The following is a 26,148-nucleotide window of genomic DNA, read 5'->3' as shown; positions in this document are numbered from 1 at the left end:
TTACCGCTCTAAATCCTCACCGCAGAGAATATCAATGGAGAAACAGTAAGATGGTGCAACAGTCTTCTTGTGCTTTGGTGTATAGCCTCCAAGTGAACCAGAAATCCTCTCATGTCAACATGCCAGTCAGTGATTTTTGGTATATAGTCCAGCATCATAAATCACACATTTGCTTCAGAGGGCTTTACAATCTGAGCAGCGTAGGTGGTTTCATTATTCTTGAGCAAAAACACACCTGGAGGGTTAGAGCTGACATATGGAGTATTAAGCCTCTGGATATTCATTTTCTCTTCATACCTTCAGGAGTTGCAGACAAGCTACAATTTATCCAACCTGAGAGAACTGAGCTGAAGGCAATACAATAATTGACATTCCAATAAGTAATTGCAATTAAAAAAAAAAAAAGCTATATATCAGTCTTTTAAATTGTACCAATAAATGCACACATTAAAAGTAGCATGTGATATGTTTTACATTTCTTGCCTGATGTTTTCATTTTGGCATTTTAAATCTAATAAACGTTTATTTGCATTGACAACATTATTGAAATTCTCTGTGATATTTTTTGTTGAAAAGTCTGTTTTGATGCACTCAAAAAACGGAAAATGGCTGGCTGTTACACTTACTTAAGTGTAAAATACATTTTATACAATACAATTTCATGTTTACAAAATGAACGTGAATAAATTCTGCAGGATTTACTTGAAACTGAACTGCTTAGCTTTTACTTTATTTAACCATGTCGAAATAACAGGAGACTATCAAGTACTCCGGCGCTTCCGGGAAAATTATGGCCGATATCGCGAGAACATGTGACGGGATCATCACGCGAGAAGGGAGTACCTGCAGGAAGTAACGCGGAATTTGTCCGGTCAGCGTGCTCGTGGACAGGTAAGAATCCTTTATCTGCCTTTAAAATGGATCAAAATACAAACGAATGCCATGCATAAACGTGCCATCATCTTAAGCGACACTATCCCGCGATAGTTTTGTTGTTCGACCAAATGTAATGTTTAATTCGGTCAAGAACACCGTCCGCCGTTGCCGCCGCATGGCTGTGACGTTACCGACGGTTACGCTGTCGTGTCGGCGCCGACACGCTCGTAAATAAAGGGTTATTTAATTTATTTGGCTTCATGCTGTCTGCTCCGCTGCCAACATAGACACAATACAAACCGGTCTTTCCTCGTCTCCCACCCCGTAGACACAGTGAAGCCAAACGGCCCGCCACTGTTAAATGAATGTACAGGAAAACACTGTAAATGGGGATAAAATTGATGAACAGAGGAAGTTGTCAAGATTATTGTTCAGAAATTTCACTAGCAGTCTCTATAAATCCAAAGTTTAGTCATCAGTATTTGCTTGGTAAACATATTACTTTAAATTGATAGGATGAGATGGATTCATTATTTTCCTGTATTTATTTTAAGGGTAATTAAAGTGTTACAGGCCTTGACATAAATGAGCGTACAAAAAATAATTGTTTTTATGTAAAAGAAACAAATACAATTAAAGGCTCAATTATATACAACAAGCAGATTAATTTGATAATGGTAATATTTTACATTCACTGATATTAATTCATCTGTCTGTTCTATTTATCACAGTCATTGGTTACTGCCAAGGTGTTCTACTTTGCTGTCCGTTTGCAAGTGTTCTGTCCAGCTGGATCTGTCTGAAGTCCAACTGCATCAGTAACTACAGGTTAAAGGCATCTTCTGGGATGTTTCATTTTATTGCTTTTTGGGATTCCAGTTCCAAGATTCCAGCTAAACCAGATTTCCCTAGTTCCCTAGTTTTTTGTGTCTTCCTGCAGCAAGTATAGTTTGCTCTGGATGTGGAGGTGTAAGGAATGCAGTGTATCTTTATCTAGTAGATACAAGCTACTAATACATATTAGACTACAGCACCGTCATAGGCTACCCATGCCAACACACCGACTGCCCATGTACTTTTAAGACATGGAATGCTTTGTACATTCATTTAAGTAGAGTCCATCCCAAAGAAAATACTCAGGAGTTATTGGAACTGTCGACATTCAGTTGTCATTTGTGTGCTTGTTGTGATCTTTCTACAGAGAGGGATTATTTTACACACATTGGCCTCATCTGAAGAGTAATGAAACTGTTACTTGCATGTTTGAGGGTTGCTGTTTTCAAACAAACATATATGGAACATTTCACTCTCACAAGAACAGAAAACACAACCCACATACATTGAAAGATTTCAAGCCAGGAGTAGTTACAACCACTCAAGTTTCACAAGACTCACCTGATGATCCTGAGGAAGATGCACAAAATCTAGATGACAGTGTTGTTGAAGCAGACGGTGGATGTTCAGGTCATGATGTGAGTGGACATAAGAACTTGCCTGAAGTAATTAGCAAAATTTTGCTGCGGTATTGCTCAAGTTGGAGCATTTTGCACATGTGCCAGGCAAAAAAATTGATGAATTCTTAGAAGAACTGCACTTCTTATTAAGTTCTGCTACATTGCCCCTCTCGACTGACATTGTTTTTATTACTCAGATTGTTATTGTAAGTATTCAATAACAATTCTACAACTGTTCAAAGAATCCACAAAGAGATGGACGAAGAGGAGTAAACTGCAGCGTGAGAGAGCTGAAAATGGCAGGGAGTTGATCAGCTGTGCTGCCGCGATTTACTGATATTTTTGCTACTCAGATTACTACTCGTCACCGTAATACTTATTATAACAATCTGAGCCTGTTAGTAGCACAACACTTTTATTGGCATACATTTAACACAAACAGACATTGCCCGCACATGCTCGTTCAAACTTACTTTTGCTTTCAGGCAAAGCTGAAACTTAGTGAATACAGCGCCAATCATTCTGTTTTTGGTTCCTATCATTCAGTTGCACTGCCGGCCAAACCTAAATACAGCCCAGGTTCAAAAATACAAAAAAGCTACCTGAAGGTATCCCTTAAAATAGCAAAACATCTGCCAAAAATGGCTTTCAGTATTCTTTTCAGTATAATAAATATTCTAATTCATTCATTAGACATGTAAACCCATTCTCCTTGTTTGTTTACACTGTGTTTCAGATGTATGTGTGTATGTTTTTATTCTCTGATCTGCAGGACAATGGGATCGATACCAGACGAGAATGCATTCTTAAGGGACTGTGTGTCTACCTTAACGAAGATCCAGACAAGCTGGTGAAAGAATACAAGATATGTTGATTTACTTTACCTTTTTTAGGAAATGATCAGTAGGGATTCCTTGTGGGTTTTTTGGGTGGCTTTTAAAGACCTTTGAAATGTAATGCTGGTCATAATTTGTTTTGATTGTTTGATATGTGCTAATTTCAGCTGTTTTAGAATAATGTTTTTTTTTTTTTAATTATGAGGATGGATGTAATGAATACCAGGCACAGGCAGATGATGAAAACACCGCGGCAGCCATGGCAGAGACCGTCTATGGCATCTATGTCATTCGACACAGCAGTGCAGAGCCCAGTGATGCCCCAGAGGATGTGGGAGTCATTCGGAGGGGGTGACGGTACTCAGTGAGTTGAGGAATGTACCATTTGCACTGTCCATCTTGCTTGCTTTTGTGTATAATCTGAACCTGAGTTACCTCCCAGAGCTAAAATATACATTCGAAGCTCTGCAGAAAATAATCCTAGAGCTTGATGGGAACAGACTGTCTACAAAAGTTCAGGCCCTGAAGACAGTTCTTTCCCGTTGAGAATTTTTGCTCAACTGGGGTAAAACCCTTTTGTTTTCCTTTAAGATGTTCTAAGTTCATTTGCAAAGTTTTTTATCAACACTAAATCTCCTGACATTTTAATGGGCAGTTCCCATTATCTAATGTTGAGTTCTATAAGGGGGCTGAGAATTCAAATAGTATATTACCCCATGTCCCAAACAGCATCTTCAGTTTAGAACAACAAAGACTTTTGTAATGCTTTTCTTCTGTACCAATTACTCAGATTCTTTGTAATTGTGATTTAAAACACAAAGCGGTTCTCAACTGGGTTCCAAATTTTTCTGTACTCTTTAAGTAAGTTTTTGCCTTTTATTTATTTATTTTTTTTTAATTCATTTTGTTCAGTTTAGATTTTTGGTCACTTTCTAAGATAAGATTTATTTTGGTCAGTTGTGCTAATTTCAGTATGTGGCAAGAAAAAAAAACCTAAACTGACCAAAATTAAGTAAAAAATAAATGTAAGACAGTAATGAAAATACAATTAAAATAATTAATATAATTATTAAAATAAATGTAAAAAAAATAATAAAAACAGACCAAAGGACATTTTTCTTAGATCAGTGTTTGTAAAAACATTAAAAACAATGTGGACCTGTTACATATTTTAAGCACTTAATATATATATATTTTTTAACCACACACTTTCCGATCCACCAGTTGAGGACCACAAATTTAGAGGGAACAGTGCTGAATTTTTGTTTTCAGAAGTGATACATTTCATTTGCTGTTTGAGTGTAAAATATTGTTTTACTTATTGTTATTAATATTATTATTATTTTTTAATTTAGTTTCTATTACAAGCAATACTAGCAGTTTGTAACTGCATGTAGGATTTCTATTCAGTTAATTAAAAATGAGCAACTGTACTGCCTTTACAATTTAAATACAGTTTATGACAGCATCTCTTTGTCCTGTGTTATGTTTACACCTTTTACACCAAGTAGACTGTAGACATTGTTGAAAGATAACCTTTTTGAGTAAAACTCAAATGTAATACTTAGAATTGCCTTAATTAAATCATGGAAAGAATTTCCACACGATTAAACAGCTCTCTTTCAGCAGTAAGCAATTTTGTTGGGCCAACTTGATCCACTCGGGTTGAAGTACCCTAGTTCAAAATAGTTGGATCAACCCAATTCAAAGGCATGAACCCATACTAAGTAAATTAAGTTGGATCCAGACCTTGCGAACAAGTTGAATGGACCCTAATAAATGAAGTTAAACTAACCTCAGTGCCTTAAGTTGGAACAAAAGAATTGGTTGTTGTTTAAAGCAAGCCATTTAATCATGTGGAAATTCTTTCCATGTTTTTTTTTAAGTTCATCCAAAGAATCCGTTTGATTGAGGGGCAGCAGAAATAATTTTTATAGGTTTACTACATCTTGCATTTGCATAGCTAAATCTTACAAAAAGTATGCACGTGTACATCTGTGTGCCCACAGGTTTAGTCATAAAACTACAGATTTTTAACGCATATGCCTCTTGGATGGTTAGCTCTCTACACGGATCTACGCAGTGAGGCAGACATGGCACTTCCTGACGGTGAGAACTTTCTTCTGTGTCATTAAAGTCTGAGATAAATCCAACCTACCAAGAGAATAACAGCACAAACAAGAGCTGATGCAAACACCTCACAGAAAACAAACACGAATCAATTGAGATGCATCTTGCTGTGATGAAAAAGTGCCAACAACGCCGACTATGGAGTCGCTAAAGCCTTCCTGTGAAATCTGACTCGAACCAACATGAGCTCACGCATGGGTGTGTATGCATGCGTGTACATGCGTATGTGTGTTTGATACCTGCAGTTAGATTTATTGGATTTGGGGATCCCTCCTGCTGTGTGCTCTGTGGTACAAGTGGGCTTGACTCCGTTTCTCTGTGTGAAGCTGGCAGCGCTTTGGACTGACCTTGCAGTGGAGGTGTCGCTCCACAGAGTTGTTGTCATTACTCAATTAGACAGAATTAGGTACTGGCTAACGTGACAGTAGCATGCTGTGAAAACTGACTCCGAATTAGATTCTAGGCTTGGCAAGGTTAATTTTAATGGAACAGCGATGGAATCAGTCACAACAGGTCTGCTTTTATGTGATGATATATAAAGCCTTAGGATACCACTACATCCACATCTCTCTGTAGGAATAAAAGAGAAAAAAAAAAGGAAGAAGGGGAAAAAAAAAAGCATCCACACTGCTTCAGTAAGCAGTAAGGTTAATGGAGTGTTAGGGCAGGATAGATCCTGTTATTCCCCTTTCAGTCTGCAGAGCACAGCTTAAGCCTGCTTTGGAAGTCGATTTCAGTGGGTCAATATGCATCATCCAACCTGGGCTTAATGCAGATCAGTCAGTGCTTGGCTTCGGCAAACAGGCATTTCTATTAGAGATGGGTATTTAATTGAATGATACTGACATTAAAATAATATTAAGCACAAGTTGGACTATGAAAAACAAGCACAAGAAGTTAGTTGGCAAGGTCAAAAGATACAGTGTGTTTGGCAAATTTTTACCCCGTTTTAATGCAGCTTACATATGATTTGAGTCTGTTATATATTTAGGGGTGTGAAAGTACACACAATCTGTAACTGAAAAAGGTTTAGGAATAAAAAATATACATACTTTCTATGCAGAATCACCTATTACTGACTGGATTATAACTCTTGATGCATTAGTCGCTTTGATACGAGGGCTGGAAATCACACTCTGGATAGGTGCAATATCCAAATCACAGGAGGTGCAATTTTTTGATTAATAAAAACACATTGTCACAACTTACCATTATAAATGAGGCACTGTGATGCTACAGAGATGCTCTGGTCTATAAGTCATATTTTCCAGACGTAATGTTCGGTAAAGACTGCTGCAAAATCGTTTTATATTTGTTTCTGTGGAAAAGGAATGCAAAAAACCCCATCTTTCTGACTAAACTCATGACTCTTTTGGCAATATCTGTCAAAATAATCACAATCTGATTGTTTTTGCATATCATTCAGGTTTAGTTGGAGCAAGTAAAAATAGGGTTACTTGCAGGGATTTTCCTGCGTAGAGGAATTTTTAGCACCACCACCCCCAAAGAGGTTTTATCTGGCGCCAAAGGAAAATCATCAGTGCCAGAAAGATACAAATTGAGCATATAAATAGCAATTTAAATCCTGTCCAAATGTGTTTAATAGCAGTTTATTTAAAAATAAAACAGTTGAACAAGCAAAATGTTGAAGCACTAACTCCCTCCCTGACTTCACGGCATTTTCTTTTTTTGTTTATTTCCTTTAATTTTACACTTCTGGTAGCTACTGGCAGAACTGTACATCTCCTTAAAGTTTTTACATTTTGCTGTTTGATCAAAAACAACAATATATTAAAGGACTTTAAGCTTTAAAAGTCATCACCTGTCAGAGTTTTTCTGTTGTGGAAGCCATCTTGAGCGGTAGCTCAAAGAGGAAACATGCTTCAAAAGCAGCACTTTTGTATGGCATCTAAGTAGGTGGGATCTCACATTTGACTGGACAATAAATGCTTCCATTCATTATCTATACAGCACTTAATCCTTATTAGGGTCGCAGGGGGCTGGAGTCTATTCCAGCTGACTTAGGACAAAAGCAGGGGACACCTTGGACAGGTCACCAGTCTATCACAGGGCTATATATGGAGGCAAACAATCACACACACCTATGGACAATTTACAGTTATCAATTAACCTCAGCATGTTTTTTGGACTGTAGGAGAAAGCCAGAGTACTCAGAGAAAATTCACACAAAGGGAGAACATGCAAACTCCATGCAGAAAGATCCCGGGAAGGTGGGGACGCAAACCGGGGATCTTTTAGCAGCAAGGCAACAGTGCTAACCACCAAGCCATTGTGCAGCCCTGGACAATAAATGCGTGATGAAATTCATAGTAATTAATATAAGTAGTGAAGAGAGTACAGATGTTTTTTTTAATTTGAATGTTCAGGACTGATGGCTGTGTGTAAATGTAAGAATTGAGGTGTTGTTGGAAGAATCTTAAAATCTTGTACATTTTCCGTTGCTTTGTCAGTTGTTGGAAATGGGAAGGCAGGCCTCACGCCCTTTCTGTAGGAGAATACTGGGAGAGAGAAAATGGCGTACAATGGTCTGTGCTGCAGGCAGCACAATGCAGCACTCCGCTGTTATTGCCTAACTGTTAGGGGAAATTGTCAGAATGTTTTTTTTTCTCTGGAAAGGTTTTTCCATTTGTAATTTTTGTTATTTTTTTCCTTTTCAAAGCTGGTATTTGCTTTGAAGATTGAAAATAAGTGGATTCCTATTTCTCCACCTCACTATGCCAGGGTGATGTTTTGTCCTCCACATGCCTCCCCACGCCACCTTACACCTCTCGCTGCAACACCAAACATAAACTTAAGTAGGACATCTCTGAGCAGCCAACTCGCCTCTCATCCACCGCTGCTGGCCTGAAAGCTTCTCTATGAAGTTGGTGCTAATGGGGTCTCAGTTTTACCATCCAGAGTTAGCCTGAGCAGCTCTGTGGAATCTATAACTGTGTTGATGAGAGAAGAAGGAGGAACTATTCTTCTGGTCACAAAACGAGAAAGAAAAATCACCATGAGAATGAATTGTGGGGGCAACAATCAGCTAAACTATTGTTCTCTCCTCTCTGAGCTTGATGTTACAGCAATGTTAAGTTGTAAAATTCCGTTTGATGAACACCAATGGGCAACAGTGTTTCTAAACCGCAGCCCTGAACGAATAACTGTGTAATGTGTGAACATGAATTCATATGCTCTTGCAAAATATTAAACTCTGCTTTCCACAGTGGTGATCAGTTCAGATGGGTGGTAGAGCGAGTTGTCTACTAATTGAGAGGTTAGTGGTTCGATTCATACCCCCTCCATGTGCTGAACTGTCCTTGGGCTACTCTGGCGCAATTAGTGTGCGTGTCTAAATGAATGAGAGTGCTGTAAAATGTAACTCAGGTTAACCCTTTAGAACCCAGCGTAGCGCCGGCGCTATGTTTTGCATATTGATTTTTGATTGGCTGTAGATTTTAAACCAGATAAGATAGTTCGATAATTCTTTTTGCATATAAAATCTGGGGAGTTACACTAACATTTCACACATTCACCAGGTCTCAGGGTGCTTTTTCGTTGCAGTGATGGGTTTGTAAAAATACACAATAAAGCGCACACAACAAAACTCTTTATAAACCAGACCACCGGTATTTGGAAGACTTCTTACGTTGAAATAAGCGAGATCACGTTGTGGCCATGACCTGTCACATGATTCTTATGTGTCCATACCCGAGAGCTTCTCGTCCCCATCAACAGGAAGTGCCGTTGTTGCCGGGAGTTGTAGTTTTTCAGCCGACAACTACAACTGCAGTTTTCGGCTGTAGCCTGCACAGATACCAGCTCTCAGTCGTTTCACTCCCACTTTTTTTTTTTTTTTTTACAAAAACATTCAGACACAGCCCCCACACACACCAGACATCCACCACGGTCCGTGTACAGATCTGGTAATTTGATTTTCTGTTCTGAAACAGATATCGAAAAACAAAAACGAGTGGTTATTTGATTTTTGTTTTAAAATACAAAAATTAAAATTGAAATACAAGGCGTTTTTCCTTTTCATGATCAAAAAGGGATATACGATTTTTTTTTTAAAAATGCTTTGATTTTCGTTTTATATTTAGAATAACATGAAAGTAAAATCAGTAAGAGACAGAAACGAAAAAAAGGTCCGTTTTTTCATTTTCTGAGACCGGAAGTGGCCATCAGCAAGTGTGGAGCCAAACAGAGTACGGTGCATAGACTGTACAGACATTTTTTTTTCGTGAGTTTTCATTGTCAAAATGAGAGATCAGGTGGCCGATCTTAAAATAAATCAATATTGATTTTTTTTTATAGAGCGTTAAAGTTTTGCGAAGCCAGGGGGCGGGACTACTTGATTGACAGTCCGGTCTGGAATGACTGACAGGTCCTATGGAGGAGGCAGCAGAGACTCTGCTCTCCTCGTTTGGATTAATTCTGATATAATAACTGCTGGTTTATTTATCGGTGGAGCAGCAGAACATTTTCCACAGACAGTTTTCCTGCCCGTTGGCTTGTTTTAACCAGTTTTCTACCTTCGGCTGATTCTACCAGCAGACACTGAAAGGACTCTGATAGTTCGGTAAGTAAATGTTTATTTTCGTATCGGTGCCGCTTTTAATGCACTTTATATGCAGCTTTAGTGTCAGATGTAATGTGTGCCATGCACTCCAGATGTTGGTGGAGTTTGTTTCAGTGTGTGTTGACCAGAGAAGAAAGTTAGCATAGTAAATAATAGCTTTGATGTTAGCGATGCTAACCGAGCTAGCTGCTCAGTCGTAGCCTGATTAAAGCTAACGTAGCATCAAGCTAATGTGTTGAGTTTCATGTAAACAGCTGAAGTGTGTTGTGTTCCTGTAATGTGGTTCATTAAGTTCATAAAACTGGCTGGTTGACATTAATGTAACGTTCAGGAAATTTAAATGTGATTAAAACAGTAACATTAATGTTCTAGTTGTCAGTAGTCAGCTTTAAATTGACACTAAAACACACTGATAGTTTTAAATGACATCAGTTTCATTAATTTGTTGAAAATTGTCTCATTTGTTGTTGTGATGTTGCTGCTGATTCATTAAAAGCAGATGATCCATGTTGAAGATATGTTTAGTTCTAGTATCAGAAGTACAAGAAGGAAAATGGAAGTTTAGTTCTGCTACATCAAAGAGTTCAGGATTAAAATAACTAAATGAGTCTTTATGCCTCAAACTTTATTTTTACAATAAAGAAATAATGAAATAATCACAGATAATAAAAATATAAATAGCAGAGAAAACCTGAGAGAATAATTTCCTGAAAAGTCTGTGAAGGAAAAGCAGCTTTTTTATCCTGAAAGATCAGAATCAGCTCCAACATCTGCATCTGACAGCAACAAGTCAACCAGTAGGAAAGAAAAAAGAAAATGACTTCTTTCTGATCACATCTGTTCCGCTGCTCACAGTCTGCTGCTGCTCACATTCTTCACATTTATAGTCCACTTTTAAAAGTTCAGCAGACAGGTGCTCTGCTTTGGAGTGTGACGATGTCGTCAGTGATGTGGAGAGTGAAGTTTCCGTTTCACCCACAGCGTGCTTTAGGGCAACCGGGTTGGACTTGATGTTTGAAATACTGACCGACAGCTCAGATTTAACTGTCTGTAGTTCGGTTTTGATGGGTGTTAAACTTTCACTCAAAGCCGCCAGGAGCTGGGTCTTTAAAATAACCGCCGTCTCGTCACAGAGTGAAAGTAGCAGCATCCGAGGGCCTCTTCAAAAGAAGACGTAGTTGATGAAGGCGTTGTGGAACAGGACCAGAAAGACCACGAGCAAGCAGCCTTAGGCAGCGTCTCCCTCGGGTGGGTGTCAACGGTGTTCACGGTCAGGTCTGTGGTAATCCCGTCAAAAAACAAAACAATAAAAAAATCTAGATTATAAATCAACATGTAACCAAAGCACTCTGTGTATAACGCCATAGTATAGGATGTAGTTCAGAAAATGTCAAAGTATAGTATACTTTTCGAGAATAACATAGTATGGCCTGTAGTTCATAGTATAGCATGTATAGCAAAAAAACCCAACTGATTATTATGTGGTTCAAAAAGTGCAAAATGATAGGATGTTGCCTAAAATTGTCATGTGTGATATGTGGTTCAAAAAATGTCATAGTGCAGTATATTGTCAAAATAGTATGTTTTTCAAGAAAACATCAGAGTATATGTCGTCTAAAAAATGCCACAGAATAATATTTCATTGCACAAGTAAAAGTATAGTAATTTTTAAAACTGTTCAAATTCTTATGTTGCTAAGAAACAAAAAAAACTAAAACAAAAAAAGACGTCATAGTAATATGTCAGTTTAAAAAGCCTATAGTATAGAGTGTCGCCCAACAAACGTCATAGTATAGCATGTCGCTCTAAAAATGTCATGGTATGGCCTTTGGTCCAAAAAACGTCATAGCATGTCGCTCTAAAAATGTCATAGTATAGCATGTCACTCTAAAAGCGTCATAGCATAGCATGTCACCCAAAAAATGTCATAGTATAGCATGCCGTCCAAAAAACATCATGGTATAGCATGTCGCTCTGAAAACATTATAGTATAGCATGTCGCTCTAAAAATGTCATAGTATAGCATGTCACTCTAAAAGCGTCATAGCATAGCATGTCACCCAAAAAATGTCATAGTATAGCATGCCGTCCAAAAAACATCATGGTATAGCATGTCGCTCTGAAAACATTATAGTATAGCATGTTGCTCTAAAAACGTCATAGTATAGCATGTCACCCAAAAAACATCATAGTATAGCATGTCACTCTAAAAACATCATAGTATAGCCTTTGGTCTAAAAACGTCATAGTATAGCATGTCGCTTTAAAAACGTCATAGTTAGCATGTCGCTCAAAAAATGTCATAGTACAGCTTTTGGTCCAACAAACATCATAGTTTAACATGTCGTTCAACAAAATATCATAGTATAGCATGTCACTCTAAAAACGTCATAGTATAGCCTTTGGTCTAAAAACGTCATAGTATAGCATGTCGCTCAAAAAACGTCATTGTATAGCATGTTGCTCAAAAAATGTCATTGTATAGCATGTCGCTCTAAAAATGTCATTGTATAGCCTTTGGTCAAAAAAACGTCACAGCATAGCATGTCGTCCAAAAAACATCATAGTATAGCATGTCGTCCAAAAAACATCATAGTATAGCATGTCTCTTTAAAATTGTCACAGTATAGCATGTCATCCAAAATATATAGCCTTTGGTCTAAAAACGTCATAGTATAGCCTTTGGTCCAACAAACATCATAGTATAGCATGTCGCCCAAAAAAAGTCATAGTATAACCTTTGGTCCAAAAAACATCATAGTACAGCATGTGGCTCTAAAAATGTCATAGTATAGCATGTCGCTCTACAAACGTCATTGTATAGCATGTTGTCCAAAAAACGTCATCGTATAGCATGTCGTTCTTGAAACATCATACTATAGCATGTCGTTCTTGAAACATCATACTATAGCATGTCGCTCTAAAAATGTCATAGTATAGCATGTTGCTCTAAAAACGTCATAGTATAGGATGTGGCTCAAAAAACGTCATAGTTTAGCCTGTCGTCAAAGAACATCATAGTATAGCATGTCGTTCAAAAAACGTCATCCTATAGCATGTCGCTCTTGAAACGTCTCAGAATAGCATGTCGCTCTAAAAACGTCAGTGTAGCATGTCGCTCTAAAAACGTCATACTATAGCATGCCAATGAAAAAACATCATAGTATAGCATGTCGCTCTAAAAACGTCATACTATAGCATGCCAATGAAAAAACGTCATAGTATAGCATGTCGCCCAAAAAACGTCATCGTATAGCATGTTGCCCAAAAAAGTCACAGTATAGCGTGTCACCCAAAAACCGTCATAGTATAGCATGTCGCTCTAAAAACGTAATAGCATAGCATGTCACTCTAAAAACGTCATACTATAGCATGTCGATCTAAAAGCGTCATAGTATAGCATGTTGTTCTAAAAACGTGATAGTATAGCATGTCGCTCTAAAAACATCATAGTATAGCCTTTGGTCCAAAAAACGTCATAGTGTACCATGTCGTCCAAAGAACATCATAGTATAGCATGTCGCTCTAAAAACGTCAGAGTATAGCTTGTCGCTCTAAAAAGTCATAGTATAGCATGTCGTCCAAAAAAGTCATCGTATAGCATGTCGCTCTTGAAACTTCATAGTATAGCATGTCACTCTAAAAATGTCAGAGCATAGCATGTCGCTCTAAAAACGTCATAGTATAGCATGTCACTCAAAAAACATCATAGTATAGCATGTCGCCCAAAAAACGTCATAGTATAGCATGTCACTCAAAAAAGTCATAGTATAGCATGTCGCTGTAAAAACGTCATAGTATAGCATGTCGCTCTAAAAACGTCATGGTATAGAATGTTGCTCGAAAAACATCATAGTATAGCATGTCACTCAAAAAACGTCATAATATAGCATGTGGCTCAAAAAACGTCATAGTTTAGCATGTCGTCCAAAGAACATCATAGTATAGCATGTCGTTCAAAAAACGTCATCCTATAGCATGTCGCTCTTGAAACGTCACAGTATAGCATGTTGCTCTAAAAAAGTCATAGTGTAGCATGTCACTCTAAAAACGTCATAGTATAGCATGTCGCTCTAAAAACGTCATACTATAGCATGCCAATCTAAAAACGTCATAGTATAGCATGTCGCCCAAAAAACTTCATCGTATAGCATGTTGCCCAAAAAAGTCACAGTATAGCATGTCACCCAAAAACCGTCATAGTATAGCATGTCGCTCTAAACACGTAATAGGAATAGGCCGTGAAAAACACTCCAGAACGGTTTTCTTTGAAAAAAAAATCATCATGAATTTTGGCGCAAAAAAACGCCATAGTATACTATGTGAAAAAAAAAAAATGCGATTTTTCAACATGTTGTAAAAACGTGCCATATGATGAAATAATGTAAAGGAGGCCATGAAAAACCCCCCAGAAAGGTTTTCTTTGAAAAAAAAAATCATGAATTTTGGCACAAAAAAAAACGCCATAGTATACTATGTCGAAAAAAAATGCAATTTTTCAACATATTGTAAAAACGTGCCATATGATGAAATAATGTAAAGAAGGCCGTGAAAAACACTCCAGAAAGGTTTTCTTTGAAAATAAATCAGCATGAATTTTGGCGCAAAAAAAACGCCATAGTATACTATGTCGAAAAAAAAAATGCGATTTTTCAACATATTGTAAAAACGTGCCATATGATGAAATAATGTAAAGGAGGCCGTGAAAAACACTCCAGAAAGGTTTTCTTTGAAAAATCTTTGAATAGGTGTGAATGTGAGAGTGCTTGTTTGTCTTTGTATGTGGCCCTGCGGCAGACTGGCGACCTGTCTAGGGTGTCCCCTGCCATCGCCCGAGTCAGCTGTGATAGGCTCCAGCCCCCCCGCGACCCTAGTGAGGATTAAGCGGTGTATAGATAATGGATGGATGGATGGATGTTGAAAAATCGCATTTTTTTTTTCGACATAGTATAGTAAGGCGTTTTTTTTGGCGCCAAAATTCATGATGTTTTTTTTTTTTCAAAGAAAACCGTTCTGGAGTGTTTTTCACTGCCTCCTTTACATTATTTCATCATATGGCACGTTTTTACAACATGTTGAAAAATTGGCTGCACAGTGGTGTAGTGGTTAGCACGTTCGCCTTGCAGCAAGAAGATCTCTGTTTCGTGTCCCGGCTTTCCCGGGATCTTTCTGCATGGAGTTTGCATGTTCTCCCTGTGCATGCGTGGGTTTTCTCCGGGTACTCCGGCTTCCTCCCACAGTCCAAAAATATGCTGAGGTTAATTGATTATTCTAAATTGCCCGTAGGTGTGAATGTGAGAGTGCTTGTTTGTCTTTGTATGTTCAATTCAATTCTATTTATATAGCGCCAATTACAGTCAAATTGTCTCGAGACGCTTTACAGAACCCATATGCCTGACCCCCAGAGCAAGCCAAAAGATGACAGTGGCAAGGAAAACACCCTTTTAACAGGGAAAAAAACCTCGAGCAGAACCCGGCTCTAATGTGGGGGGACCCATCTGCCTGCTGGCCGGGCGGGTTGAGAGGGACAGAAGAAGTAGAGAGGTAGAGATAGAGGGGTAGAGGTAGAGATAGAGGGATACAGATAGAGGGGTAGAGATAGAGAGGTGGGGGGGTGGGACACAAGGACCATAAAACACAACCACACATCTGAAGCATCCAGCATCCAGCTCTGGGACCAGGGACACTTGGAGAAAGGACACAGAAAGAAACAGAGTGAATGTAATGCAATAATGGTATATATAGTAAATACATAGGTAGTTAGAGAAGGGCTCAGTGCATCAAGAGAGGTTCCCCAGCAGTCTAGGCCTATAGCAGCATAACTAGGGGCAAACTAAAGGGACGTCAAGAGGGGAATTCAGTTTTGCAAATGAAAACACCAGCTCACCCCGTCAGGGTCCCCCAGTCAGCCCTAACTATAAGCTTTGTCGAAAAGGAAGGTTTTAAGCCTGGTCTTAAAAATAGAGAGGGTGTCCGCCTGGTTCCACAGGAGAGGTGCCTGATAACTGAAGGCTCTGCCTCCCATTCTACTTTTAGAGATTCTAGGAACAACAAGTAAGCCTGCAGTCTGAGAGCGAAGAGTTCTGCTAGGATAATATGGTACTATCAGGTCTTTAAGATATGATGGAGATTGGTTGTTAAGAGCTTTATATGTCAGAAGAAGGATTTTGAATTCTATTCTAGATTTAACAGGAAGCCAATGAAGAGAAACCAATATAGGAGAAATATGATCTCTCTTGCTAACTCCCGTCAGTACTCTGGCTGCAGCGTTTTGGATCAGCTGTAGATATTTCAGAGAGCTATTGGGACAACCTGATAATAAGGAATTACAGTAGTCAAGCCTAGAAATAACAAATGCATGGACTAGTTTTTCTGCATCACTCTGAGACAGGATGTTCCTGATTTTCACAATATTTCTCAGGTGGAAAAAGGAAGTCCTACAGATTTGTTTTATGTGCGAGTTAAAGGACATGTATGTGGCCCTGCGACAGACTGGCGACCTGTCTAGGGTGTCCCCTGCCTTCGCCCGAGTCAGCTGTGATAGGCTCCAGCCCCCCCGCGACCCTAGTGAGGATTAAGCGGTGTATAGATAATGGATGGATGGATGGATGTTGAAAAATTGACTTTTTTTTTCGACATAGTATAGTAAGGCGTTTTTTTGCGCCAAAATTCATGATGATTTTTTTTTTTCAAAGAAAACCTTTCTGGAGTGTTTTTCACTGCCTCCTTTACTTTATTTCATCATTTGGCACGTTTTTACAACATGTTGAAAAATTGACTTTTTTTTTCGACATAGTATAGTAAGGCGTTTTTTTTGGCGCCAAAATTCATGATGTTTTTTTTTTCAAAGAAAACCGTTCTGGAGTGTTTTTCACTGCCTCCTTTACATTATTTCATCATATGGCACGTTTTTACAACATGTTTAAAAATTGCTTTTTTGTTTCGACATAGTATAGTAAGGCATTTTTTTGCGCCAAAATTCATGATGATTTTTTTTTCAAAGAAAACCATTCTGGAGTGTTTTTCACGGCCTCCTTTACATTATTTCATCACATGGCACGTTTTTACAACATGTTGAAAAATTGACTTTTTTTTTCGACATAGTATAGTAAGGCGTTTTTTTGCGCCAAAATTCATGATGATTTTTTTTTTCAAAGAAAACCTTTCTGGAGTGTTTTTCACTGCCTCCTTTACTTTATTTCATCATTTGGCACGTTTTTACAACATGTTGAAAAATTGACTTTTTTTTTCGACATAGTATAGTAAGGCGTTTTTTTCACGCCAAAATTCATGATGATTTTTTTTTCAGAGAAAACCTTTCTGGAGTGTTTTTCACTGCCTCCTTTACATTATTTCATCATATGGCACGTTTTTACAACATGTTTAAAAATTGCTTTTTTGTTTCGACATAGTATAGTAAGGCATTTTTTTGCGCCAAAATTCATGATGATTTTTTTTTCAAAGAAAACCATTCTGGAGTGTTTTTCATGGCCTCCTTTACATTATTTCATCATTTGGCACGTTTTTACAACAAAATTGACTTTTTTTTTGGACATAGTATAGTAAGGCGTTTTTTTGCGCCAAAATTCATGATGATTTTTTTTTCAAAGAAAACCATTCTGGAGTGTTTTTCATGGCCTCCTTTACATTATTTCATCACATGGCATGTTTTTACAACATGTTTAAAAATTGACTTTTTTTTTCGACATAGTATAGTAAGGCGTTTTTTTGCGCCAAAATTCATGATGATTTTTTTTTTTTCAAAGAAAACCTTTCTGGAGTGTTTTTCACTGCCTCCTTTACTTTATTTCATCATTTGGCACGTTTTTACAACATGTTTAAAAATTGCTTTTTTTTTTCGACATAGTATAGTAAGGCGTTTTGCTTTTTTTTTTCGACATAGTATAGTAAGGCGTTTTTTTGGCGCCAAAATTCATGATGATTTTTTTTACAAAGAAAACCATTCTGGAGTGTTTTTCACGGCCTCCTTTACATTATTTCATCACATGGCATGTTTTTACAACATGTTTAAAAATTGACTTTTTTTTTCGACATAGTATAGTAAGGCGTTTTTTGCGCCAAAATTCATGATGATTTTTTTTTCAAAAAAAACCTTTCTGGAGTGTTTTTCACTGCCTGCTTTACTTTATTTCATCATTTGGCACATTTTTACAACATGTTGAAAAATTTAATTTTTTTTTCGACATAGTATAGTAAGGCGTTTTTTTTGCGCCAAAATTCATGATGATTTTTTTTTTTCAAAGAAAACCGTTCTGGAGTGTTTTTCACGGCCTCCTTTACATTATTTCATCATATGGCACGTTTTTACAACATGTTGAAAAATTTCATTTTTTTTTCGACATAGTATAGTAAGGCGTTTTTTTGGCGCCAAAATTCATGATGATTTTTTTTACAAAGAAAACCATTCTGGAGTGTTTTTCACGGCCTCCTTTACATTATTTCATCACATGGCATGTTTTTACAACATGTTTAAAAATTGACTTTTTTTTTCGACATAGTATAGTAAGGCGTTTTTTGCGCCAAAATTCATGATGATTTTTTTTTCAAAAAAAACCTTTCTGGAGTGTTTTTCACTGCCTGCTTTACTTTATTTCATCATTTGGCACGTTTTTACAACATGTTGAAAAATTGAATTTTTTTTTCGACATAGTATAGTAAGGCGTTTTTTTGCGCCAAAATTCATGATGTTTTTTTTTTTTCAAAGAAAACCTTTCTGGAGTGTTTTTCACTGCCTCCTTTACATTATTTCATCATATGGCACGTTTTTACAACATGTTGAAAAATTGCTTTTTTTTTTCGACATAGTATAGTAAGGCGTTTTTTTTGCGCCAAAATTCATGATGATTTTTTTTTCAAAGAAAACCGTTCTGGAGTGTTTTTCACGGCCTCCTTTACATTATTTCATCATATGGCACGTTTTTACAACATGTTGAAAAATTGCATTTTTTTTTTCGACATAGTATAGTAAGGCGTTTTTTTGCGCCAAAATTCATGATGATTTTTTTTTTTCAAAGAAAACCTTTCTGGAGTGTTTTTCACGGCCTCCTTTACATTATTTCATCACATGGCACGTTTTTACAACATGTTTAAAAATTGACTTTTTTTTTCGACATAGTATAGTAAGGCGATTTTTGCGCCAAAATTCATGATGATTTTTTTTTCAAAAAAAACCTTTCTGGAGTGTTTTTCACTGCCTGCTTTACTTTATTTCATCATTTGGCACGTTTTTACAACATGTTGAAAAATTGAATTTTTTTTTCGACATAGTATAGTAAGGCGTTTTTTTTGCGCCAAAATTCATGATGATTTTTTTTTCAAAGAAAACCTTTCTGGAGTGTTTTTCACTGCCTCCTTTACTTTATTTCATCATTTGGCACATTTTTACAACATGTTGAAAAATTGAATTTTTTTTTCGACATAGTATAGTAAGGCGTTTTTTTGCGCCAAAATTCATGATGGTTTTTTTTTTTCAAAGAAAACCTTTCTGGAGTGTTTTTCACTGCCTCCTTTACATTATTTCATCATATGGCACGTTTTTACAACATGTTGAAAAATTGCTTTTTTTTTTTCGACATAGTATAGTAAGGCGTTTTTTTTGCGCCAAAATTCATGATGATTTTTTTTTCAAAGAAAACCGTTCTGGAGTGTTTTTCACGGCCTCCTTTACATTATTTCATCATATGGCACGTTTTTACAACATGTTGAAAAATTGCATTTTTTTTTCGACATAGTATAGTAAGGCGTTTTTTTTGGCGCCAAAATTCATGATGATTTTTTTTTCAAAGAAAACCATTCTGGAGTGTTTTTCACGGCCTCCTTTACATTATTTCATCACATGGCACGTTTTTACAACATGTTTAAAAATTGACTTTTTTTTCGACATAGTATAGTAAGGCGTTTTTTTTGCGCCAAAATTCATGATGATTTTTTTTTTCAAAGAAAACCTTTCTGGAGTGTTTTTCACTGCCTCCTTTACTTTATTTCATCATTTGGCACGTTTTTACAACATGTTGAAAAATTGAAATTTTTTTTCGACATAGTATAGTAAGGCGTTTTTTTTTGCGCCAAAATTCATGATGTTTTTTTTTTTCCAAAGAAAACCTTTCTGGAGTGTTTTTCACTGCCTCCTTTACATTATTTCATCATATGGCACGTTTTTACAACATGTTTAAAAATTGCTTTTTATTTTGTGACATAGTATAGTAAGGCGTTTTTTTTGCGCCAGAATTCATGAAGATTTTTTTTTCAAAGAAAACCGTTCTGGAGTGTTTTTCACGGCCTCCTTTACATTATTTCATCATATGGCACGTTTTTACAACATGTTTAAAAATTGCTTTTTTGTTTCGACATAGTATAGTAAGGCATTTTTTTTGCGCCAAAATTCATGATGATTTTTTTTTCAAAGAAAACCGTTCTGGAGTGTTTTTCACTGCCTCCTTTACATTATTTCATCATATGGCACGTTTTTACAACATGTTTAAAAATTGACTTTTTTTTTCGACATAGTATAGTAAGGCGTTTTTTTCGCGCCAAAATTCATGATGATTTTTTTTTCAAAGAAAACCATTCTGGAGTGTTTTTCACGGCCTCCTTTACATTATTTCATCACATGGCACGTTTTTACAACATGTTTAGAAATTGACTTTTTTTTCGACATAGTATAGTAAGGCGTTTTTTTGCGCCAAAATTCATGATGATTTTTTTTTCAAAGAAAACCTTTCTGGAGTGTTTTTCACTGCCTCCTTTACTTCATTTCATCATTTGGCACATTTTTACAACATGTTGAAAAATTGAATTTTTTTTTCGACATAGTATAGTAAGGCGTTTTTTTCACGCCAAAATTCATGATGATTTTTTTTTCAAAGAAAACCGTTCTGGAGTGTTTTTCACAGCCTCCTTTACATTATTTCATCATATGGCACGTTTTTACAACATGTTGAAAAATTGCATTTTTTTTTCGACATAGTATAGTAAGGCGTTTTTTTGGCGCCAAAATTCATGATGATTTTTTTTACAAAGAAAACCATTATGGAGTGTTTTTCACGGCCTCCTTTACATTATTTCATCACATGGCATGTTTTTACAACATGTTTAAAAATTGACTTTTTTTTTCGACATAGTATAGTAAGGCGTTTTTTTGCGCCAAAATTCATGATGATTTTTTTTTCAAAAAAAACCTTTCTGGAGTGTTTTTCACTGCCTGCTTTACTTTATTTCATCATTTGGCACGTTTTTACAACATGTTGAAAAATTGAATTTTTTTTTCGACATAGTATAGTAAGGCGTTTTTTTGCGCCAAAATTCATGAAGATTTTTTTTTCAAAGAAAACCGTTCTGGAGTGTTTTTCACGGCCTCCTTTACATTATTTCATCATATGGCACGTTTTTACAACATGTTGAAAAATTGCTTTTTTTTTTTTTCGACATAGTATAGTAAGGCGTTTTTTTTGCGCCAAAATTCATGAAGATTTTTTTTTCAAAGAAAACCGTTCTGGAGTGTTTTTCACGGCCTCCTTTACATTATTTCATCATATGGCACGTTTTTACAACATGTTGAAAATTGCTTTTTTTTTTTTTCGACATAGTATAGTAAGGCGTTTTTTTTGCGCCAAAATTCATGAAGATTTTTTTTTCAAAGAAAACCGTTCTGGAGTGTTTTTCACGGCCTCCTTTACATTATTTCATCATATGGCACGTTTTTACAACATGTTGAAAAATTGCTTTTTTTTTTTTCGACATAGTATAGTAAGGCGTTTTTTTGCGCCAAAATTCATGATGTTTTTTTTTTCAAAGAAAACCTTTCTGGAGTGTTTTTCACTGCCTCCTTTACATTATTTCATCATATGGCACGTTTTTACAACATGTTTAAAAATTGCTTTTTATTTTGTGACATAGTATAGTAAGGCGTTTTTTTTGCGCCAAAATTCATGAAGATTTTTTTTTCAAAGAAAACCGTTCTGGAGTGTTTTTCACGGCCTCCTTTACATTATTTCATCACATGGCATGTTTTTACAACATGTTTAAAAATTGACTTTTTTTTTCGACATAGTATAGTAAGGCGTTTTTTTGCGCCAAAATTCATGATGATTTTTTTTTCAAAAAAAACCTTTCTGGAGTGTTTTTCACTGCCTGCTTTACTTTATTTCATCATTTGGCACGTTTTTACAACATGTTGAAAAATTGAATTTTTTTTTCGACATAGTATAGTAAGGCGTTTTTTTGCGCCAAAATTCATGATTTTTTTTTTTTCAAAGAAAACCTTTCTGGAGTGTTTTTCACTGCCTCCTTTACTTTATTTCATCATTTGGCACATTTTTACAACATGTTGAAAAATTGAATTTTTTTTTCGACATAGTATAGTAAGGCGTTTTTTTGCGCCAAAATTCATGATGTTTTTTTTTCAAAGAAAACCTTTCTGGAGTGTTTTTCACTGCCTCCTTTACATTATTTCATCATATGGCACGTTTTTACAACATGTTGAAAAATTGCTTTTTTTTTTTCGACATAGTATAGTAAGGCGTTTTTTTGCGCCAAAATTCATGATGTTTTTTTTTTTCAAAGAAAACCTTTCTGGAGTGTTTTTCACTGCCTCCTTTACATTATTTCATCATATGGCACGTTTTTACAACATGTTTAAAAATTGCTTTTTATTTTGTGACATAGTATAGTAAGGCGTTTTTTTTGCGCCAAAATTCATGAAGATTTTTTTTTCAAAGAAAACCGTTCTGGAGTGTTTTTCACGGCCTCCTTTACATTATTTCATCATATGGCACGTTTTTACAACATGTTGAAAAATTGCCTTTTTTTTTCGACATAGTATAGTAAGGCGTTTTTTGCGCCAAAATTCATGGTGATTTTTTTTTTTCAAAGAAAACCGTTCTGGAGTGTTTTTCACTGCCTCCTTTACATTATTTCATCATTTGGCACGTTTTTACAACATGTTTAAAAATTGACTTTTTTTTTCGACATAGTATAGTAAGGCGTTTTTTGCGCCAAAATTCATGATGTTTTTTTTTTTCAAAGAAAACCTTTCTGGAGTGTTTTTCACTGCCTCCTTTACATTATTTCATCATTTGGCACGTTTTTACAACATGTTGAAAAATTGCATTTTTTTTTCGACATAGTATAGTAAGGCGTTTTTTTGCGCCAAAATTCATGATGATTTTTTTTTTCAAAGAAAACCTTTCTGGAGTGTTTTTCACTGCCTCCTTTACTTTATTTCATCATTTGGCACATTTTTACAACATGTTGAAAAATTGAATTTTTTTTTCGACATAGTATAGTAAGGCGTTTTTTTGCGCCAAAATTCATGATGTTTTTTTTTTTCAAAGAAAACCTTTCTGGAGTGTTTTTCACTGCCTCCTTTACATTATTTCATCATATGGCACGTTTCTACAACATGTTTAAAAATTGCTTTTTATTTTGTGACATAGTATAGTAAGGCGTTTTTTTTGCGCCAAAATTCATGAAGATTTTTTTTTCAAAGAAAACCGTTCTGGAGTGTTTTTCACGGCCTCCTTTACATTATTTCATCATATGGCACGTTTTTACAACATGTTTAAAAATTGCTTTTTTGTTTCGACATAGTATAGTAAGGCATTTTTTTGCGCCAAAATTCATGATGATTTTTTTTTCAAAGAAAACCATTCTGGAGTGTTTTTCACGGCCTCCTTTACATTATTTCATCACATGGCACGTTTTTACAACATGTTGAAAAATTGACTTTTTTTTTCGACATAGTATAGTAAGGCGTTTTTTTGCGCCAAAATTCATGATGATTTTTTTTTTTCAAAGAAAACCTTTCTGGAGTGTTTTTCACTGCCTCCTTTACTTTATTTCATCATTTGGCACGTTTTTACAACATGTTGAAAAATTGACTTTTTTTTTCGACATAGTATAGTATGGCGTTTTTTTTGCGCCAAAATTCATGATGATTTTTTTTTCAAAGAAAACCCTTCTGGAGTGTTTTTCACGGCCTCCTTTACATGATTTCATCATATGGCACATTTTTACAGCATGTTGAAAAATCGCAATTTTTTTTCGACATAGTATACTATGGCGTTTTTGTTGCGCCAAAATTCATGATGATTTTTTTTACAAAGAAAACCTTTCTGGAGTGTTTTTCATGGCCTCCTTTACATTATTTCATCATATGGCACGTTTTTACAACATGTTGAAACCTCTTCCTGTTCACCTCTTCAAGCCCAAAAACACACCGCAGTAGCACCCTAAACTAAAACTAAAACTTCCCTGTTTTCCTTTCTGAACAATTCAAAGGTCCCTCTCTATCTCCCGACACATCCACCAACCACTGGAACACATCTCCAAAGTTCTGCCGGGCCAGCTCAGCTTCCCCTCAGAAGAAGTTCCGCCAGATGAAGGAGCCTTTTGAGAGGCAGCTGGCATCGTGATTGGACTGTACTTTGGTCTGTTCCAATCCAGCTTCAGCTCCAGAGACAGCAGGCGGGACGAGTCAACGGAGGCCGGGTGGACGAAGGCATGCAGCTGAGTACAATCCAGAAAACAACAGAGGAGGACCAGAACAAACAGAGTAGCATCGTATGTCTCTTAGAAAACATCATAGTATAGCCTTTGGTACGAAAAAACGCCATCATTTACTGATTTATTGATTATCAGTATTTTATTTTTTACTGAATTACGGTAATAAATACACTTAAAAATGGCGCTACTTTGGCTCTGAACCTTTATCTACCTGTGGTCGCTCTGTCTTCTGGAGTGATTTGATTGGTTATACGTCACGAATAAAACTCCTTTAACATCTGTAAACAAAACAAAAACGTATCAACAAAGTTTTCTGTTAGAGTTTGTGTTCTTCTAAGTTTAACTCCAAGATTTTAAATACTTTCATTTACTGCAAATGAATATCTACTCCAAATGTCTCACTAATAATCATTATCAGCCTTAAAAACCCACAAAACACCCCTCTATAGTCGACCACACTTAGTACAGTCCGGTTCCCCCTTCTATAAATCTGCTTGGAATCGTCCACTTCCTGTTTGTCAAAGTGGCCTTCTACCTGGACAGGTTTTGTTGGAGCTCATGCAACAAACATTTTGGGTAACTGCACTTTAATATGGATGGATGACACTGAATTAGAGTCTGTTTTAATGAGACTGAGTTAAGATGTGTAGCTGTCATTAAATAGGAAATTATTTCTCAGAATTCACAGACAAAAGTCTGAAATGTTTGCTAGGTTAGCGTCCCACATGTTCTTTGGCTCAGCTAAAGCTAACTCTCTCCAACTTCTGGATCTCTTGAGTTGCTTGTTATTAAAATATCTTGCTGTAGGTGCTGAAGCTCAGAAAGTCTGAGATGTTTGTTCAATATAAGCTCATTCTCAAGTCTTATCTGAACTGTCCTCTTTTGTTTGAACTTTCCCTAAACTTAGGAGTTAATGACAGAGCAGCACATCCAGACTCAGTCTCATTTATGTAGAGATTAAACTTCAGTGTCATTCATTGATGTTAAAGTGCAGTTTTTCAAATGTTTGTTGCACATGCTCCCGACCAAACCAGGCCAGGTGGAAGACGATGTGAAGAGAAAGCTCCAGAGGATGAATATCACACATTTACGTTGGAAATAAATGTCCTTTAATTAGACATTGTCATGCAAAAGTTGGATTTCCCTTTAATGATGTTCAAATTTTTGTTGAGTGTTTTGTTGATGTTGGTTTCTAAATGTTTTCTGACACTCGGTCCCAAAGATGAAAACCTTCTACAGCTCACAAGCTGCAACAGTTCATACTTTATCAACTATCTTTCTGACTAAACTAAGATAAAAAGTGAAAAACTGCCTGATTCCTGCATCATGAATGTAAATCTTTTTTGTTTTTTATGACAGTAAACTGAATATATTTGGGTTTGACATTTTATAAACCAAAACAAGAAATGAATTACTGGAGAAAACGACAGATTAATGGACAAAGAAAATGTGTTTTCTAACATATATGGCTGAATTACTCCATTACAAGATACATACAATTTAAATTCTATTTTATTTATATAACGCCAAATACAGGTCAAACTGTCTCAAGACGCTTTATATTTTTTTTGTCATACTTAAAATATGACAAAGTAAGAAATTTAAAGCTCTTGACTAACCCAATTTATTATTTGGTTTTTAAGAGATTAATCGACAATTAAAATAACTTTCTCCACTAAAACTAATAAACATGAGGTCAAATAGAAGGAACAGTTTTAAATACTGCAGTCCCACAACGACAAGAATA

General features: G+C 36.2%; 2 long non-coding RNA genes across 2 annotated transcripts; both read left to right on the top strand.

Annotated features, from left to right (window-relative positions):
* Positions 1 to 834: 834 nt before the first annotated feature.
* Positions 835 to 4,634, top strand: LOC129348662 (uncharacterized). Its single transcript, XR_008601279.1, has 3 exons — positions 835 to 891; positions 1,608 to 1,704; positions 3,103 to 4,634. It is a non-coding gene; the product is annotated as an uncharacterized LOC129348662 (long non-coding RNA).
* A 4,598-nt stretch (positions 4,635 to 9,232) lies between these two features.
* Positions 9,233 to 25,519, top strand: LOC129348663 (uncharacterized). The gene is made up of 2 exons (XR_008601280.1): positions 9,233 to 11,126; positions 24,177 to 25,519. It is a non-coding gene; the product is annotated as an uncharacterized LOC129348663 (long non-coding RNA).
* Positions 25,520 to 26,148: the final 629 nt, after the last annotated feature.

Source organism: Amphiprion ocellaris, chromosome 4 (genome assembly GCF_022539595.1).
Source record: "Amphiprion ocellaris isolate individual 3 ecotype Okinawa chromosome 4, ASM2253959v1, whole genome shotgun sequence".
Classification (NCBI taxonomy): Eukaryota; Metazoa; Chordata; class Actinopteri; family Pomacentridae; genus Amphiprion; species Amphiprion ocellaris.
Note: the sequence above shows the minus strand (reverse complement) of the source record. Positions and strands in the feature narration are given on the sequence as shown.